General features: G+C 38.7%; 1 protein-coding gene across 1 annotated transcript in view; it reads right to left on the bottom strand.

Annotated features, from left to right (window-relative positions):
• The window catches only part of col4a6 (collagen, type IV, alpha 6), a 112,700-nt gene that overhangs the window by 33,251 nt on the left and 58,746 nt on the right, over positions 1–20,703 (bottom strand). The gene's annotated exons all lie outside the window — the stretch shown is intronic.

Raw genomic sequence — 20,703 nt, 5'->3', positions numbered from 1 at the left:
ATTTATGGACTTTTCTGGACAATATCTTTAAGATCAAAATGACCACAACAGAAAGACATTTGTGTGTTCATTTTTTGCTTCTAATGACTCATCGCTTTCTGCACCTCGCTGTTTTGCATGAGAACACGTTATCGAGGTGGATTTCTACTGTTTGCCTCAAACATCTTGCAAATTTAAGTCTCTCATTGTTGAAGATGTGGTCATCAAAAGTACATGACCTGTATGACACATAGAATCCTCTTGTATGTGCTATTATCAACCACCATTGCCATTTCTTCCCATCTTTCATCAACATCCTTGATTACACACCATCATCTACCTGAAGCCAGACTTTAGGTGAGGAGGATGGAGGTGGACACACTTGCAAACAAATTACTGAGGAGGCCATTTTGTCTTTGTGTACCAGATTTGAAGGGTGTGTTTACACGAGACGTGAACAAGTCGAGGCGGAAAAACCCAGCTGAGAGTTTTGAGTGTGCCTCACAATCACACATATCAGATGTCTTGGATGCTGAGGTGCTTTATGTGGGCATGTAGTGGCATGTGGTCTCAGATGGTGGTCTGAAAGAAAAGCTGCTACTGTAGAAGTTTGACAATCACAGGGAAAATGAAGTTTATAGAAAATCATTTCTGGTTCAGGGGTAAAAAATAGTTTTTAAGCGGCCCAAAATTCATTGTAAAGCCTTTAATCTTACATGAACGTGCTTGTGCTGCAGGTGACAGGCTGTGCTACCAACTTTCATCCACATGATGGCAGTAAAAAAACAGAGAAGCAACATTAACAGGTGGGTTTGCACTGATTTAGAGCTGGATGAATGAACACGCCAAAGAAATCCCTCTCCTATGAGACTGGGCCCATTAAGACAAACACGCACTCACAACTTCAGCCACTGACAACCTGCCATTAGCTCATATTTTAGGCAGTATAACAGGGTAGAGGAGAGAGAGGAGACGGATGGAGGGAGGAAAGGGTGGAGAGACAGATGTCTGCGTTCAGGTCAAAAGAAAGTCAGAGGATTTGAGCTGCAGAGCTGCACAATGAAATCTGGCTTATTATTGTGTTAATGTAACATAACTTAAAACTACAAGTGTTTTTTAATGTCTGCCAAAGTGTGTATCATACCAAAACATTAGAATATGAGCCAATTCTTTTCATTACCGGCCCATAAAGCATTGTGCTCATAAACTCATTTACATAAATGTCACAGGATAAAGTTAACTGGGAATGTAAACCAGTGCTGCAGATGCACATAAAAAGTTTATGAGACATTTGTAGACACATTTATAGAGCTGAGATGCATGTGGATGCTTGCATGCATGTATATGGATATGACTGCAGGCTTGTGAGGATGTTTCATTGACTGTGCTGAACTTTTACTACAACATGATTGTCTTAAACCCCTTAAACATTGCCCTTAACTCACCCTCACATTATTTAGTTAAATCAGAACTTATCAAACAGACATTAAAATGTCTTGTTTCCTAAAGATCTCCACAAGAGAAATGTCAAAGTATGTGCATACCTAACAGAAAGGTATGCACATACTGTATTACACTGAAAAACCATAGAGTGTGCTGCATGCATGTAGGCCTATGCACAGAGGTTACACACCCTTCATTACACACAAGGCAAAGGTTCACACACCCCTCTATTAGTTCAATGCACACACACACACACACACGTACATAATACAAAAAGGAAGGTAATTTTCTATCCACACCTGGTCCTATTCATATATAACTGCTATGCCTGCAGACACAAAACCATTTAAACCATATCCGAGCTAACTCTGACATATTAAATCTCACACTTGGGGAAATCCGAACCATTTATACAAAAACTGACGACACACAACAGTATACATGGACTGCTTAATGCCTTCTTGTGACTGCCCAAATTTTATTCTTTATCATGTACGATAAAGCACACCTGCTTGGCACCAAACGGATCGTAAAACGAGGCATTTCTGTTTCTGTATCTGATGTACATTGTCTAGTGATTTCTCTAAAACAAGAACATGTCATCCGTCCTCTGGGACACGAGCGCATGAGAAAAATGTCAATAAAGACAGGGCTGAATGGGACATTTATGAGGCAATTCTATCATATTTTCAATTACCCTGATAATGCTATCAATCAAAAGCAGTATTAGTAGGACTGAAAGTTTAATAAGCCACATTCAGATGAAGAAGACATAATAAAATTATTAAATGGTGATGGCATACAGGGATTTAGTCAACTTCAGACAGAGCCAGGCTATCGGTTTCCCCCTCTTTCCACTCTTTATGCTCAGCTAAGCATTTCCTGGCTGTTGCGTCATATTTATCATGCAGACATGAGAGTGGTATGAAAAAATGTTGAGCTACTCCTTTGTGTTCACAATCAGCCAGGCATGGAAGAAGATACTACATTGCTAATTCTTCAAAGAACTTCAGTGCAAAGTTAAGACATTGTGATGCTATGCTTTACACAGAACTACTCTCCAGAGACTGAAAATGTGATTGCTGTTATTAGTCTTTGGAGCCGTTTCTGAGCAAACAACCATTATCGTAATCTCCATAATGAATGTGGCTCATTGACATGTTTTTAATCGTTTCTAGGCAACAATGGAGGTCTATGGCACAGAGGAAAAGGATATATCAGGCTTTAGATACACATACAATGCTGGTTTGACTCTGCATCATCAGTCATATCCTTTAACTTAAAGTCTCAGCCTGCAGTGATGTCATTGAGACCAAATTCCTGTTCGTTTACTGCACTTGGCTCTTAGAGTGACAATGATCCTGGATTAGCCTTGACCACACCGTGTCTGGTCGAGGCTGCAGCTCTGCTTCGAGCCCGCGGCCTCGGGGCAAGCACAGTGTAATGACAGGGCTGTGCCAGGTGAAGGCGGCCTGCTGGAGCTGTCTGGCTCACAGCTCGCATTCACACCTGGTTTCACCCAGGGAAAATATGCAGAGGTCCCACAGAGGGCCACTTTCTCTCACGCCTCACCTTCCCTCTGTCTCATTTTCTCCATTACTCTTTCTTTTCTAACTTTGTCCCCATCGCTTTTGTCTCCTACATTGTTCCTGTCTTCTTTCTTTTTCACCTTTCCGCCTCCCACTACCTGAAGTCTGCCTCTAACCTGTCTTGACCCCAGCTGCAATCACAGTAAAACTGTCAACCCACTTATTAACTGCTTATTAATGTCTGCAACATGCTGAAGTCTATTTTTTTTGTTTATGTAACAGCTCCAGAAGGAGAAATGTGTGGGGTCATCTCAGTAAAAGGCACTAATGTCTGCCTAGTATCTAATTTTCAGTTCACATGGGTCACTTTCAGGGACTGCTGGTTGTTTTCTCTGCTTTGTTTTATGTAGGAGGTGAGAGTTGAAGGGTTAGATAAGGTGAAAAGATAGTCTCTGTGCATTTTGCTGTTGTATGAGAGCTCTGAAAGCTTAATTTATAGATGTGGTATCTCTCATGAAGCTCTAATCATAGTTAACCTGCATTTATCTGATATTTATAGCAAATCATGGTCATATTTATAATCACTAGAGTATAAATTATGATGACCTGGAATTAAAAATAATACAAAACATGCATGCAAAAAGTAGACTATTTCCAACTTGCAAAAAGCTAATAAATGTTAGAAAATGACTACTCAAATCCAATCTTTTAAAGATTCTCTTTGTAGGTCAGCTGGAAGTGAGTGTCTTTTGAGTGTCTGAAGGAGGAAGTGAATGAGAGAGGCGGTTTCCGAGGGTTTCTGTTTATTCCCAAACATGGCATGGAATTAAAAAATGCAGTCTGAAGTGGAGAAGAAGATCACAGAGAGCGTGGAGGCAAGAGTGGAGAGTAGAGATAAAAGGGAAGGGATGAAAGGGAACAAAAGAAAAGGGGAAAAACACAGAATACCAATAAAGATCAAGTGACAGCTCTTTTGAATGACATTTGTAATTTAGAAACCTAATAAATTTAGGCTGGATGATGAGGCAGCTCTGAAAGTTTCCACTAGGTGGCAATCTTCCCCCCCAAGTTGTCAACGTGCTTCTGTTTTCGAAATGAAGCCTTGCATATAATAATGGATTTAATGGATTTACAAGTCAAAGCCTGAGTTTAAGCTCATTGTTTAGCTGTCCGGCTACAACTTGACTGTTTTGGTTCACTCTCAGCGCTCTCATAGTCTCTTATACACAGTTAACTGTAGACTAGCTTGTCAACAAAGTGGAGCATTTAGCAGCTAAATGCAAGCAGATATTTCCCTCAGGAGCTGCTAGAGAGTGAATATTGGACTTTCATTCAGCAGATGGACAGAAACACAACCCCTAATGAATGATGATGTTGTTCTGTAACTGCTGGATGTGGACAGTAGCAACTGTTTGCAAACAAGGTCAACATATCAACTTGAAAGGTGATGATATGTCAGTGCTGTGGTCATAATTTGTGTCTGCTGCCCCCAAGTGGCCAATAAAATCAGTTAACGAAGGCCTTGGTATCAAGTGTTTTGGTTAAGGCTAGATTTTGGTATTATACACCATGATCTAATTCGCAGACATCATAAAAATAGTGCGTATTTCTTTTTATACACATCAGGACACATTTTTTTATCAGCGATCAGTCTCTTCCTGCCAGCATCTCCCTGAGTCCCAATACCATCTCACCACAGATGCCCTTGCCAGTTGGCATCTCTGTCTGTTTTCATGCCAGACCGTCGGATCTCCACCCGGCTCTTCCAGACCTTCCACCCTCATCACCTTCCAGCAGACTGGTCAGTTTGTAGGCCCAAATCCCCTTCAGCACAAAGGGCACAATGGAGCCTATTCTGGGCCACTAAGCTCTCTGGACTTACTGCTCACATCGGGCCTACCTCACTTCCTGATAGAGGAGAGTGCTTGGACAGACAGATTCTCGCCGCCATGTGTGCGTGAAAACCAGCATGTGTGTGTGTGTTGTCGTCGAATGCACGCGCATGCAAACACGGACGTGCACACACCCTCAGGCCCTCGGAGGGTTTAGCGGGATGTATTGTTCTGAGCGCCGGGTGTGCTAGGGAGAAGATTTCAACTGTCACACCGCATGCTCACTGTGGGATGGTGATGGGAACAACGTTTACAGGGGGGCGGGTGGCGAATGGGTGTGTTGGGTCTTTGGGTGCAAGTTTAATCAGCGGGGGCAGTCTGATAACCCAATTACAGCTTGAGCCACATGCACACACACACGCATGAATCGGCAGAACCTCAAACGCCCTCGTCAAAAAAAGGCAGAGCGATGGCTACAAAATGTGCCCAAAGAACGTGACTTTTGATGCTCTTGAACACGAGATGACACAACTGAAAACACTAACGAAAAACTTCAGCAGCTCCCACACCCATCTACACACCCACATACGCAGAAGATAAAGAAGGGAATCCTCTCTGGGAATGTTTAGGTTGTGTCGTCCTTTCCCCCCCTCCCTCCTATCCACTCTGGCGATCAGACCAACAAACCCAAACGTCTTTGTTTATCTCAGACTTGTTTGTGCTGCTCACGATGAGTGATAACACAGCAACCACAGACGTGATGTTGAGAGAGAGAGAGTGAGAGAGATGGCCTCTTCATCTCCAGATACGGGCTTTTGAGATGGAATATGTGTTTTCTTAGATACTCTCGTGCATCTGTACTTCGTTTTTTACATTTTGTCTAGCTTGTTTATTGAGATTTTGAATTTTTGGCAAGTCTGATGCTAACAAATGAAGCCCTCAACTGTCCAGTTTTCATACCACTTGACACATAAAGACACAATAAGTCCTGATGTCTGCAAACCAATAGGAAAAGAGAGTGAATAAAATTTTAAACTGTCGATGTGGCATTTTATACACAAAACGATTAAGTAAGTGAATAAGTAATCTTGAGATCAATAACGAAAATAATCATTACCTGCAGACCTACTGAAAACTGTTCCCAAGTACACTTAGCACTAGATGTATAGGGTATTTCTTCTATTTATAAAGCCTAATATCCCAATTTATCTCAGGAAGTGTTAGCTGTCCAATAAAGTAAAAATGCCACCCAATCAATCATCATAAAGGGCGAATGTTTTGATGTGTGTCCTTAAATATCTATTGTGACATCCAGACAAATGTTTGACATCTATGCTAGTAACTAAAACCTGATTAACCACCTTTTAATAAAACCATTTATTGCCAAATTTGTGTTTTTTCCTCTTTGGTTCATTGGTTTTTAGATTCCACTGAAATCCAGATCAATCATAGTTATCGTTACACAGTAAATCCAATCATTACAGTCACGTGCACACTGTCTTTCTCCTCTTTTGTTTATTTCCACAGGCTGTGTTTTTCCTGCCTGGATTCCCAGCCCTCCTCTCTTACCTCTGACTCATCTGTTTGTGATGATGACCCCCGTTAAACAAACAACCTGTTCTCTCTTTTCATCCAGGTGCTTTCCCCTCCAATAAAAACCCCATTAGCGGCCAGTGGCCCCGCTGTCCCACGGTGATGATGTCATAAAGCTGTGGTGTTTTCTCAGCTGTCGGACAGGAGGCGGAAGAAACTAGAAAAATAAAATACTTTCCACTGTGTTGTTCTTTAATTTGTGTTTTTGTTATTTGAATGCAGGACATTACAAGCCTCAACAGACTTCTTTCTCCAACTAAGACCCATAGTTTAGAGTTGTTGAGGAAGCCCAGTCCTAGAAACGTTAGCTAAATGGAGTAATTGGCCTAAAACATGGTTGCAGTCCCATAAAAATGTGCCTGAGGTAACGACAACCGTAGATTGCAAACAGCCGATGTAATTAGCATGTATGGCTAGAGCGTTGACGACCTTTTAAAAGCAACGTACAGATGTGTCTGTTGAGGTAGAGGAGATACAGACGTTTGGTAACAGCTAAAAAATGAATTACCACGCTTAGTTAGCAGTATTTTGGCTCTCAGGGGGTTACGCTGAGATAAAATGGACATGAGATGATAAATTCCATGTTGCAAAGCTTGATAAAGGTTTCAAAAGCATCTTTGAGTGACTCCAGACTGATGCTGTGAATAAAAGCTGCAGTTAATCTTTAAATTTAGACACTTGTGATTTTGTCTTGATTTTGAGATTCAGACAGTATTTTTTACTTTCCTGATGCTACGGTTGGTTTTTGGGAGGAACCATGGAGGTGGAACGATTGCATCAGGACAGCAAAGGAGCTCGGAGATACTGTGGAGAGTGGTGACACATACATCCCACATGGAGGGAAGAGAGGATAGGGGTGAAAACCGTAAAAGCAATGAATGAATTGCTTTATTTGATGAAGAAAAGTAAGAGTGTACTGTGTCGAGACAGCAGGACAAGATAATGGAAACATCTGTGTACTTTCAGATAACATAATCTCAAAACTGAAGCTGTCGTCTACCCTTCAAAAGCAGCCGCATCTTCAAAAACCTGGAAAGTTTTACTTCTTCGATTGTTTTCATTGGGTTTTTTTTTGTTGAACAGCAGCAGTAGAAGTGGTTTTATTACTGTCTGATGTATGGGTCAGGGCCTATACACCAAATAACTAATTGATTAATCAATAATAACGCTAATCCTTAGTTTCAGCCCTAGACGCAGCCCTGTGTGGCAGATTATCCTACTTAAATGAGCTTTAAGTATTTCTTTAGTCTAGTTTTAAACAGTTTTATTGTCCTATTATGTCCTAAAATATGTTTTAGAAGCTTTTCAGATGATTACGTTGACTAAAACACAACTTTTGTGACATACAAAGAGTTTGAATGCACTCACGCTCTCTCTCTAAAAAGATCAGTATGTTGTGTAGGCTGTCGGATATCCTGTATAAGTCCAGCTTTCATTTACAAACAACGTCGACAGCCCAGACAGCCAAGGATGTAACAGCTGACACCAGTCCGAGAAAATAAATAGATGGTTTCCATTTGATGAATCAGGGGTGTAAAAGCATGTGTTCGTGACAGGAAGTTATCAATGTGAACCTACTGGTTTTCCTTCAGCTTCACCTCTCTTTGTTTATCAGACGTAAGAAGTTGTGATCACTGTCTGCATGACAAAGGAACTAAAGTGCGTAGACGAGGTTGATGCAGCTGTGTTTAGTTAGGTAGGGATTGAGATTCCTGCAGTTTGTTAATACTCTGCTAATGTGCATATTTTCTGTATCAGTGTGTGTGTGTGTATGAATCAGAAGCGTGGGACTCTTCTCCTCCACTTATCTCCTCTTTCTGTTCCTTCATAACCAGACTCCAGAGTTAGAAAACACAGCAGACACAGCTGAACCACCTCACTTTTTATTCCCCTCCTGATACAATCGGTGAGGGCCCGCCGACTATAGTCATGTGCTGAGGGGTTGAGATCAAAAGACGGAACAAGTCAAACTCCTAAATTCTTGTGATTTTTTTGACCTGGTGATATAAACATGATAACATATTCTAAACTCAACCTTTGTCCTGTGTCCTTTTAAAGGTCCAGTGTGTAAGATTTAAGGAGATCAACTGGAAAACATTGAATATAATATTAATAAGTATGATTAATTAGTATATAATACTAAGAAAATAAGAGTTTTTGTGTTTTTTTTAACCTTAGAATGAGACCTTTATACCTACATAGGGAGCAGGTCCACTTACTGGTCATTTAAATACCAACTTTCTCTTGAGCACAAAGACATAATAGACTGTATGATGGCAGTCAATGAGTACATTTGTGTGCACTCAAAGAAACCAGAGCTCCGTTTCCAAACAAATCTCAAGACTAAGATAATTGTAAAATCTTAAATCTTACAAATCTTCTTAAAGCTCATGAGATGTTTCCCAAAAGTATCATAGCTAAAGACGCTCTTAGAAATAATCGTAGATTTACAAGTGACTTCTAAAAACCCGTAGGAGGATGAGAACAACTTAAAAAGCACAGCAACTTTTGCATTCTTTGAGCCTCATTTGATGTAAAATGACTGAAAATGTTCAAACCAGAAAACAGAAAGATAAAGCTACAAATATGTGGTGTGCAATACTTTTCATTTAAATCTAAACTAACACACACACATAGAAATTAATCCTACAATCGATCTGCATCTGTGTCTTCCTCTCTTCTGACTGAAATGCCACGATTATGATGGGATATATTCAAGTTGTTTTTTCTAACAGTGCTAATTGGAACCACTACTGCTTAATTTAGGTTTTAATATATATTACTCTCAAGAGTAACGTCTGCTTCAAACGGCACATAGAGAAATCAAGCTGAGGCATTCCATATTTCTGTAATCCCCGACTACATTTAAGGAAAACTGGTCTCTCATTTACATGTTTAAAAAATCAGCTATTGTATGTACAGTATTTGCATGTATTTTATTTTTTACCTCACAACTTCATCACCAGAGATAAAAGAAAAGAGCTGAATGGAAACTTCTTCCTCTATCAAATTTCCCCCCTAAATTCAGCTTTAACTGAAGAGGGAGTTTTTTTTCATATGATCCGTTTGATGCTTTTGATTATTTAACGATATATAAAATGTTGTTAGCAGAAGTGTTTAATGGTTGATACGTGTTAAAACAGAGGGCCATATTTGTAGGTTAGGGTGTAGGTGATGAGTTGTGGTACATAACTGTCATATCTTACCAGCTGCCAATGCAAACACATGTAAAAATACCACACACACACACACACACACACACACACACACACACACACACACACACACACACACACACACACACACACACACACACACACACACACACACACACACACACACACTTACTGTTATAGCAAAGTATTTTTGTCCTTTTTGTGAGGTGATGAGCGTCTACACGTTTAACAGCACTTCACTGAGTTTTGTTGAGTACAGTAATGAGCAGGGCAGGGCAACTCTGCTAAAAGGAAAATGTCATAAAAATGATAGTTTGGATTTGTGTTAACAATGTGTGTGTGTGTGTGTGTTCGTGTGTCTGTGTTTGAATGGAAATGTCATAAATACGTGTGCCATCATCATCACATCAAATCACAAGCGCCTATAAAAATCAGTAATAACCAGTTCTGTGCATACCTGCACATGTTTGCCCATTAGATCACCTAGTAGGTATTTAATTCCTGCTCTGTGCAGGAACGACAACAGAGAAACTTCCCCTCTGGCATTTTTTTCTCCATTTAATTTACATTTATCCTTTACTCTCATTCTTTTAAGGCTGTAATTAGGAATAGATGAGTAAGAATATCACCAAATCTTGTATAATGTAACATCTTGGTGCATTTCTGTAAGCTTCTGCAGCACTTGACTTTGAAATAAACTGTCTTAACATTTGAATGATGTTTCAAGCAATATAATAATAGTTAAGTATTCAAAAGGGTGAAACAACTTGTCTTTTATTGCACCTTGTAATTAAACCCCAGGTGTGCAACAACTTGCGGTGTTCTTCTGGCATGTGGGTTATTACGAGTTCACTGTAAGGTGTTACTGATTCAATCTTTCCATCTGTGCAGACTCTGATGAGAGAAGCAGCATCTCTAATTAAATCTATAATGTTAGAGGTTTAAGGAGCATGTTTTGGGTTATAGAAGCTAAAATGGTTTGTCAATGTCCAGCTTCAAGTCTCAAAACTATGGACTGCAACTGAAGATAAAATGCACTAAACAACCTAAACTAACCAAACACTAAATAAATTGCATCACAATGATTGTTAGCTGCAGATATTTGCTTTTAACATTAAAAAAAAGCATTATATATATTATGTGATACTACATTTAGTGGCACATGCACCACATGACCTATAAACTCACTTTCTCAACACATACTCTAACTCAGGCTCATTGGAGTTCCTGGAGGAGCCATTAGGGGGCAGTAGAGTGCATTACACTCTGAGAGTAAATGATGCACCCCCAGTGGGTGAGAGTGGGTCTTTAATATAAATGTCTTCTCCTGTCTTGTGCTTTGCTCCAATTTTACATGAAACTGCAAAATGTAAAACTTAAAGACTCAACTGGAAACATCACCAGTGATTGTGTGAAGTAAATTAACTCCTTTTGCTGTTTGGTTCCCCTTTCTTTGCTTTTCTTTATCCTCTTCTGTCTATTTATGTCTTTGTTATTTCGCCTTTAGATGAGAAAATGGTATAAACACTAACAATAAAATAAGATCCAAGCCTTCAAATAGGGGAAGAGACACTGAGTATAATGAGAAAGGACAGATAGAAGGAAGCTTGATAGAGTGTCTGAAAGCACCTTGAAGACTACAATACACACACACACACACACACACACACACACACCTTGGCGTGTCTGTGATCCCGGTGCCCCTGACCTTCCTGTCTACTCTGGCCTTTGTGTTGTACCGTGACCTTTGACATTTCCTAGACTTAGCGCTAAGTTTGGTGACAGGATGAGCCAACAGTGAGTGTCAGGTGTATGTGTGTGTGTGTGTGTGTGTGTGTGTGTGTGTGTGTGTGTGTGTGTGTGTGTGTGTGTGTGTGTGTGTGTGTGTGTGTGTGTGTGTGTGTGTGTGTGTGTTTAAAAGAAAGAGAGAGAGAAGTTACTATCTTAAACTTACTATCTTCCATCATTTCATCTCAGACTGAAAGATGTGTTTTTGTATGTTGAGCCATGTTTGACAATAAGAGATAAATAGCTGGTCTACCCCCATTTTACAAGTGTGTGTGTGTGTGTGTGTGTGTGTGTGTGTGTGTGTGTGTGTGTGTGTGTGTGTGTGTGTGTGTGTGTGTGTGTGTGTGTGTGTGTGTGTGTGTGTCAAACGAAGTCTAAACAAAGCCCACCACCATTTTTAGACAGCCTCAAAAGGAGAAAGAGGCTGATAAAATGCCATAAAGGGGCCCAGCTCTGTAAGGACACTCCTGATAAGAAAGCCCTATACAGCCTGCTCTGGTCTGTAGATACATCGCCATCAAATGACACACACACCCACACATAAAAGTAACCATGCATATACACATATACACATATATATCTCTATATATACACAAACATATACATACGAGCGCTCACTCAGCAAAACCCAGACGAGCTTAATAATCACAAACACAGCACATTAGAGAATGCAGAGAAAGACAGAGAGAGAGAGAGAGAGAGAGAGAGAGGCTGGAGATATATTGAAAGATAAGGAAGATCAAAGTCGCCATTCATGCTTGCCACAGGGTCATGATACAGCCAGCACATACTATCTGTGTGCAATCCGAGCCTATCTCTGTGTGTGCGTGTGTATGTTTGAGAAAAATATAGATAGTCTTCCAATCTGATTGTAAGCCTCATTTCTGTACCCCCTTCTTCATCAAAGCATGAGCACCGTCTTCTCAAAAATCATTTTTAGTTGTCTGGGTGAGAAACAGTCTCAGCGAAGCTCTTTCACATCATAGACTCTGAATCACAGGTGCGTAGAGTTCACTGCTGCTCACTTTTTGGTTCTGGTGAAGGTTTAAGGACTGAAAACGGCCGTTTAATGAAGAGAATATGAATTATAAACAGCTGTTTAAACTTGAGAAACACTAAAACAAGTTGTACTGATATTGGATATCGGTCCGATACTGACTCAAATAGCTGGATCGGGCTTATCTATAAATGTATTTGTTACATTTGTTAGAAAAGCAACGTTTACTGTTAGTCAAGCCTGATTTTGCTTTACACATAAAAAGAGTCTCTTCCACACAGTGAGACATACAACCTATCAATTAAACTCTTTATAGGCTAATACCAAGAGCCCAGTTATCGGTATCAGGACTGAAAAAGTCGGATTGGTGCATCACTACTCATTAGTCACTAGACGAGAAGTGTGTTTGAGTCTTTTTTTAAAGAAATAACGTCCAAATTATCTGATTGTAGCCCCTTATTAAAAGCTTAAATGATACTTAACTGAATATATGTTAGTTGTGGACATTAGACCACATTCAGTAATCTCATCTTGGGTTTTGGGAAAAAGTGACTGACATTTTATAGAGAAATCAATAAATGGAGATTAAATAATTGTAGTTGCAGCCTTAGTGTATTCAGTCTGTTTTTTATAAACCTGAAAAACAAACAACCTGTTGGTGTATCTTTGTCCTTCTATAATAGAGACACCTGATTGGTAAAACATGCATACAGGTCATGTTTGAAGGCACATTTTAGGTTGAATAATTAGATTTTCTTCCTTCTTTAGAATTTAAATGAAAGGAATCAACAAATAATAGAAAAATGCATAATTGCTGGTGAAACTATGTGTTTTCTATATTGTTTATTTCCCTGTTTTACAGTCTTTTATTGCAGTTGCACTTCATTGAAATGTGACAAACCTGCAGAGACGTCTTTGAGTTTAGTAACGAATCACAGTGAACATCACATCTTCAGCTGCTGTCAGAGTCTCTTTTCCACCTGACAGTAAAATTCATCTTGTGTATGATTTAACTTGATTACATCTACATCTGTTATCAATATGTGTCTCCAGTGTCCACGCTGAGATCTGCTTGCTCTCTCCAGCGAGTGTCACATCCTCTTCTCCTTCACTAGGTCAAGGGTCAACTTACTCTTCTTATTGTTGTCCTAAGGCTTTCTGTGTGCCAGTTTCATGTGTTTATTATTTATTATTTTGGAGACATTGAAGCCAGGACTGATTCTTTTCTACCATTTTCTTAGTCATTACTTCATAAATGACTCATTTGTGATATGAATTGCCAAATTTGGCTTGTATACTTTCATCAGACCAAACAGAAATCAGACACTTTGGGTCTCTTCTCAACTCTATCCACTTACTGGCTACATTCAATGCATCTTGTATCCAGATTGTATGTTGATATAATTTAACCTGATTACATCTACATCTGCTGTTAATGTATCTCCAGTGTCCACATTGAGATGTGAATGCTCTGTCCAGCTAAAAACAACCATCCCGTGAGCTAGTTTCATGAGTTTATTATCTATTTTCTTGTGGACATTGCAGCCCAGACCAGGTTCATTTCCACTATTTTTCTTAATCATTGCTTCATAAGTGGAACGCTTGCGATATGAATTACGACATTTCGCTTGTATGCTTTCGTCGGATTATCAGAAAGCCACTTTTGGTCACTTTTGGTAGTTGTTGCATGTGGCTTAATGACGCAATTTGCATTTATACTTGTGTTCAAAGTGGTCAAAATGTGTATTTAACCACCTCTAGAGGGGTTTGGTCAATTGATTCTGGTAAAGCGCTATCTGATCACCAAAAAAGCATCTTAATCTAAGGTGTAAAAGGGATAAAAGTGAAATTATCGTTGAAGTCGTGCAGCTGTAAACACTCTACAGGTGGATCTGATGAATCACTTACTATGTTTGATCTTTAACTCTCACATACTGTTCATATTCTGAGTATTTCATCACATAATTAGTCTCTATACAAAACTTCTGAACCACAAATCATTCATAAAGGCCTCATCAGTCACAGATGAACACGATTTATCCTTAATAAACATTTATTCTTTAGTTTTTATGTTTATATAAAACATATATACATCTTTTTTTATATATTCTGGGTCACATTAAGGGAAGATATAACACTTCAGGCTAAAAGAAAAGATAATTTTTAAAGCTCTCTGATGTAAAAATGTGTCAGATTTGATCCTGAACAGTATGTAAGGGGTTAACATGCTCCGAGAAGTGAATGAAAATGAAAAATCAAGTCAGAAAAACATTACAAAGTCTAACTCTGTCTTCTTTATCTTGACTTTTTCTTTTCATCGATCATCTTGACATCGCTCTGACTCAACCTCTTTCTTCTTTTTTTGCCTCTGCTTTATGTACAACAACCTGCAATCAAGCATTTCCTCCCTTTTTCTTTACTGTTTCTAACCTGAAAAAAATGTCCTCCATTCGTCATTATCTTTTTTTCATCTTGGTTTGACATAAAAGGAATTTTGTTAACCTTTCTTCCTTTCTCCAACCTTTGCGACAGTTTCTTCCTTCGTATTCTTCTTCTTCTTCTCTACCTGCTTCAGGATTAAAGTAAAGGAATTCAGGGATGGAGAGACACAGTCTTTCATCGAGAGGCCCCGCGGAGGGGTTTCATCCCTCGTTTCTTATCTTCCCATCCCACCGAGACACACATCCTACTATCACTTTACCCTCATGTCATTTTGAAAAGGGGGCGGCGCTCTACTCTCTCTTTTCATCCTTTATTCCTGCTTCCCCTTTGTTGTCTGGGTGTGTGTTTCTTGTTTCTTTTCTATCCCTCCCTCCCTCTCTCTCTCTCTCTCTCTCTCTCTATCTCTCTCACACGTACACATCCTCATTTTTCTGCTACCACTTTCATCTCATTTCCCTATTTGCTGGAGCAGCACCTTTTCTCAGCCAATCAAAATGTTTCGTCAATTGAATTAATAGAAAATGTTGATAATTACTTTCCTGTTTAAGGCCTTCATCGAGTAAAACAGCAGATATTTGCATCTTCTTTGCACTGTTGTGTATTATAAAGATACTATTTTAGGTTCTTAGACTGTCGATCGGACAAAATGAGGAATTTAAAGATGTTTAAGTTCTGCAAAATTGTAATAGTGAACATCTGATATTTCTTTAGATATAACGATTAATCATTTTCCAAGTTGTGCACTATGACTAACCCTTCAAAATGTCCATTACATACTGAAATACAGCAGGACAGAAGAAGCAAACATCAGGAAATCTTTACTTTTGAGTTTAGCTTAGAGTGAATTTAACTCCAAAATAGGTCTAACATAAGCAAAGGTATTAAAGGGAGACCTGTGATGGTGTATCTCTCTCCTAAGACTCTAAGTCTCTCACTTACAGCGTTAAATCCCACAGCCTGAAGATGTAATCACTGCAGAAACAATTTGATTAGTCCAGCATGACGCAGAAAATGTTGCGCTGACCCCGCTGGCAACTTGACAAAACTAGGAAGTCCTCTCTCTGTTTCTGATTGACACAGATGGGAGTCCGACTAAATTCAATGAAGCGCCTCCTTCCTGACCCCCGTCTGCACACAACACACAAACCTATCCTGCCTGTCATCCCTAACATTGCCCTTTGACCCTCGAGGTTCACACAGTGGGAGCAGATGTTATTGGACCTAATGGATTCAATATGACACGAATATTAAAGCCAGGAAAGACTTAAGTAAAGCTTTACACACACACACACACACACACACACACACACACACACACACACACACAGAGTTTACACGGACTTTAAGAGCGACTGAAACCCTTCGGCTATTAGTATTGTAAACCAAGTAAAGCCAACACACACCGTCTGGATTGTGTCTCTGGTGTGTTTGTGTTTGGGGGGGGGGAGAGGAGGAGGAGAAGAGTCTTCCTCCGGCATCAGCGATGGATTTAGAGCTGCAGACGATGATGAGTGAAGGCTTGTCAATCTAGTGAATAAAAGCCTCTTTATCTTTCTCAACAACACGAAACATGACAGGAGGCGTGTTTGATACTCCTATTATTATGATGCACGCTTGTTTTCGTGTCACATTTATTTTATTGGCTTGGCAGGTTGTTGTGTTGTTTTTATTGTAGATCTTAGCATGCCAAGGCTCAATAAATAACACAATGTTCCAGTTTGTAATGACTCGAATGTCACTTACATTTAACTGACATTAAAGGTGGACTAGCTATTCTCATTCTGGTGTCAATCTCAGCCTTTCCTAAACACAGAAAATTGAGAAATATCAGTCCGCTGAGTCTCTTCTGAAGTTCTGCTCAGCTGTCAGTCAACCTCAGGGAAACATTGGAAATATATCCAGCAATGTTCTTGTTTTTGTTTTTGCAAAAAACTAATTCAGCACATATGGATCGACTGTAAGCAACATTATAAGTAAGTTTCATTTTGTTCACCTGCTACTCCCACAGCAGTCAACCTCGGGGAAACACTGGAAAATTAAAGCTAAGCTAAATAGCTGCTGGTTGCACCTTTAAGTTTCAGGGTTATTTTATTTATATAGCACTTTAAAAATCAATCAATCTTTATTTGTATAGCGCCAAATCACAACAAAGTCATCTCAAGGCACTTTACACATAGAGCAGGTTCTAGATCGTACTCTTCAGGTTTTACATTTCTGTGCTCCTTTTAGTCCGCTTTGCATGAGAAATATTATATCCAGCAATTTTCTTCTTTTCTTCTCAGTCGATAGTTATAATCTTTCTTACATTAGATTCATAAGATTTGTTTTACATTCACTTATTTTTGAGTATCTGCAACAGAGACGAGCAGTTCTGTGACTATCCAATCCCCGTGATTGATTTCTTCATGAGATGAACTTTTGATAAACCTCGAGCTCAGACAGGCAGCGGCAAATACGACATAAGTTTTACCCCACAGGGATCAACAGAGCATCGTCTGACTGACACAAGATGATGACATTTAAACTCTTCCATTCTTGTCATTACTTTATTTTTCCTGTAAAAGGTGCCAAGGTTTCATGCAGACGCAGCTCCGGTAATGATCACCCTTTTTTAAAATTTGCATGAAGAAGTGAAGACAACAGTGAACATCCTCCTCTCTCTTCCACTGAAACTGACTCAATGATTGATTCTGTGCCAAAGCAAACTCAACGTACACAGAGATAATTGGAGGGGAAATATTTAGAGCATGCCACATCTGGCTTTTTTTCCCTTATATCCAGCTGTGATCAAGATTCGCAGCGACACAGTAAATAGGACGTGTTTTTTTTAATAGTCTATAAGTTTGTTGTGCAAACTTTAACCCTAAATCTCGATATCTCAATTAAGCATGTTTAAACTTGCTTAATTGGAGCTGAACTTCAACACTGATTTAATTGGCAGAAAGTAAATTGACCAATAAAATGTGATAATTGATCAATTATTTATAAGTCAAGACATTAACTTGTTCCAGCTTTTCTAATATGCTGTTTTATATATCATCTCTTTATCAATTCATCTTTATTTCAGATATAACTGTCAGATGAATAAATATGTTAAATTACGAATAAAATGATGATTATGAAAGGAAATTAAAATATTGATATTTTTATACATAGATTAATAACCTGACTTGTAATTTTCTGATTTATTTATTTATTTTATTACATGAAAGATATTCTTTTTTATTCAATTTAACTGTTCTCTTGCCATTTACTTATATTTTTTCTCACTATATTTTTCATTCATTCTTTTAAATAAATGCTTTATTTCAAATCTAATCATTATCAATTATTATAATTATTATATTTTGTACACTTTAAGTCACCTTGTTTTAATTTTTTGGTATTTTATTTGTATCATGTGTTTTACTTTCCTCCATATTTACTAACTTGTGCGTCTGTCAATCACCTGCAAAGCACTTTTTAATTGCCTTTTGCCTTGTATGAAAGATGCTATATTAATAAAGTTTGATTGATTTATTGATTGGTATTGTTCTTTGTAGCAAAATGATCTCAAACCCAACCAGTAAGGGGACTTTGCATTCTTCTTTTGACCACAAATCTTCCCTGGATGAGCTATTTTTAATATATAAACTGCATATAGGATCTAATTTATAACTGAATTCATGTTTATGATGCTCTTAAATTAAATATCATAGTTACTCTTTGTGTTTTAACTACTTTTCCCTCTCAAATTTCCTCTCTTTAACGTGAGGTTTTATCTTCATAAAAGCTCTTCAAGAGTCAATCTTTCACCTGCAGTCATGAAGTGAAATTACCCAGGAGTCTCTGACGTGCACAAACACCGACTTAAACTACTTCTCCACCTCTGAACTTCGGGGCTCTTAATAGCCGTGATCGAGAAAACGCCTCAGTGAGCCGACCTGTAAGTACAAAAGTAAAACTGAAAAGAGACAAATAAGCACCTTACCTGCTTAAACGTCTCCCGACAGTAACAGTTAAAGACGGTAATAGATCTGCGGCTGTGTCATTTAGGCCCTGCGTGAGGCCTGTGCAGAAGTAGCTGCTATTAACCAGAGCTATATCATTTACCTACAGGTACCTGGGTGTAATGCGGCTGTCGTCGGCATGTAATTTACGTAAAGTGGCGTACAGTAGGCAGGTAGTAAGTGCAGGCTTCTGTGTCAGACAGTAATTGTTGTTTGGATACAGGCTGAAAGAGACCGAGAAACAGTGTGGAGCTTACAGTTAGTCTGGTTTATTCAGAGGTGAACACACACGCACACTGAAGTCTCAGCTGGGGGTTTGTTTAACAATGGTTTTTGTCATTTTATTAAATAATATCACAACTTTATATCGAGTTTTTAGCTCTTTTTAGGTGCAGCTTAAACGTTTTGGTTCATTTTCAGCCACAGCAGGCAGCAGTTTTAACATAAAAAGCTCTAAAAAAGCTACAATACACTGATCTGATGAGCACCAAACAGATACAGTTAGCTGTAGACTAGCTGGTGAACATAGTGGAGCCTTTAGCAGCTAACGAGCTCCAGATATTCCCTTCAGGAGGTGATGGAGAGCAAAAAAGGGGTTAAAAAAAGAGTGAATATTGGACTTATATTCAGCAGGTGGACTGAAACACGACTCCAAATGAATGATAATGTTGCTCCATAACTGCTGAATGTGGTAATTAGCGACTGTTTGCTAACAAGTGAAAGTTTCAGGTCACCAAATAATCTATTTAAGTAGGTTTAAGCTTCAATTATATAAAGAATTTAACATTATTTCAGTGTTTTCATTCAAAAATGTGAAGCTAAAATATTCTTTAGTGTGAAAATGACTCTTAAAAGCTGCTTATGGTATATTCTAATACAGGATTTACTACTGTAGCTGTATAATATCGCCTTTCTTCTCTTATTTGATTCATTTTTTTAAACATCAGCAAACTCAGATATCACTTTAACCCTCATGAGAGTTCACTACATTCACAGATGCTTCTTAACCCTTCCACTTATGCATTTGCAGCCTTCATCACGAGTCAATGTAAAATAATTTGTATCAATCCAGCAAGTTTATATAGAGTCAAAACTTCTTCCCTTAAGCTGCTCTGTTTACGGCTACTGAAGTGTGAACAGCTGTGTTTGTTAATGTTTCTGTACATACTGAAATAAGTACGTATGTAGAGTTTAACGCGGTCATTCATCGCCGAGAAAGTTCCGCTAACAGATGGCACTTGACGTTAATTTCATGGAGGCAATGACAAGAAAATGAGTTCCTCGCCTGGAGACAGTGTTTAGTGTGTGTGTGTGTGTGTGTGTGTGTGTGTGTGTGTGTGTTTCGTCGCCTGGAGGAATCAAACATCACAATGCACTGCAGACTATATGTAAGGACTGTTGAAACATGCATCGCAGACTGACACAGAGTTGATATATGTGAAGTAGCGGTGATGTCTGTGGGAAGCTGCACGATGGAAAGAACGCTGAAGTCATCATTTCTTAAAGGTGACGAGGTAATTAACGTGGATATGAAAACATCCTGTTTAATAGCTCATAACAAGTAGGTGTTCAATTATAAAATAAAAAGGCTGAATCCAAATTAGAGGAAATAGATCTGCTAATTAAAGTGTCAGAAAATATCACATCTGCACTTTTTTTGTGTTTATGCAGAAAAAAAGAGCTAAAATAATGTTATTATTGCCAAAAAAGCAAAACTAATGGCAACTAATGGAGAGTAAATATGAAAATATCTATGTTTGTTACCTCTGATAAATACTAAAACTCACTGGGTTGAAATTTTACCCATTTTTAGTCAATGTAGCGCCAATATTGGGTTAACTTTACCCAATACTGATCTGTTGTTTTGACCCAGTGTTAGAGAGAATGAAATATAATGCAATATAATAAAATATGGTTATTTTGAGCCAGAATTAC

The sequence above is a fragment of the Scomber scombrus genome, chromosome 23 (assembly GCF_963691925.1).
Source record: "Scomber scombrus chromosome 23, fScoSco1.1, whole genome shotgun sequence".
Taxonomy (NCBI): Eukaryota; Metazoa; Chordata; class Actinopteri; order Scombriformes; family Scombridae; genus Scomber; species Scomber scombrus.
This window is presented reverse-complemented; position numbering and strand designations above follow the sequence as displayed.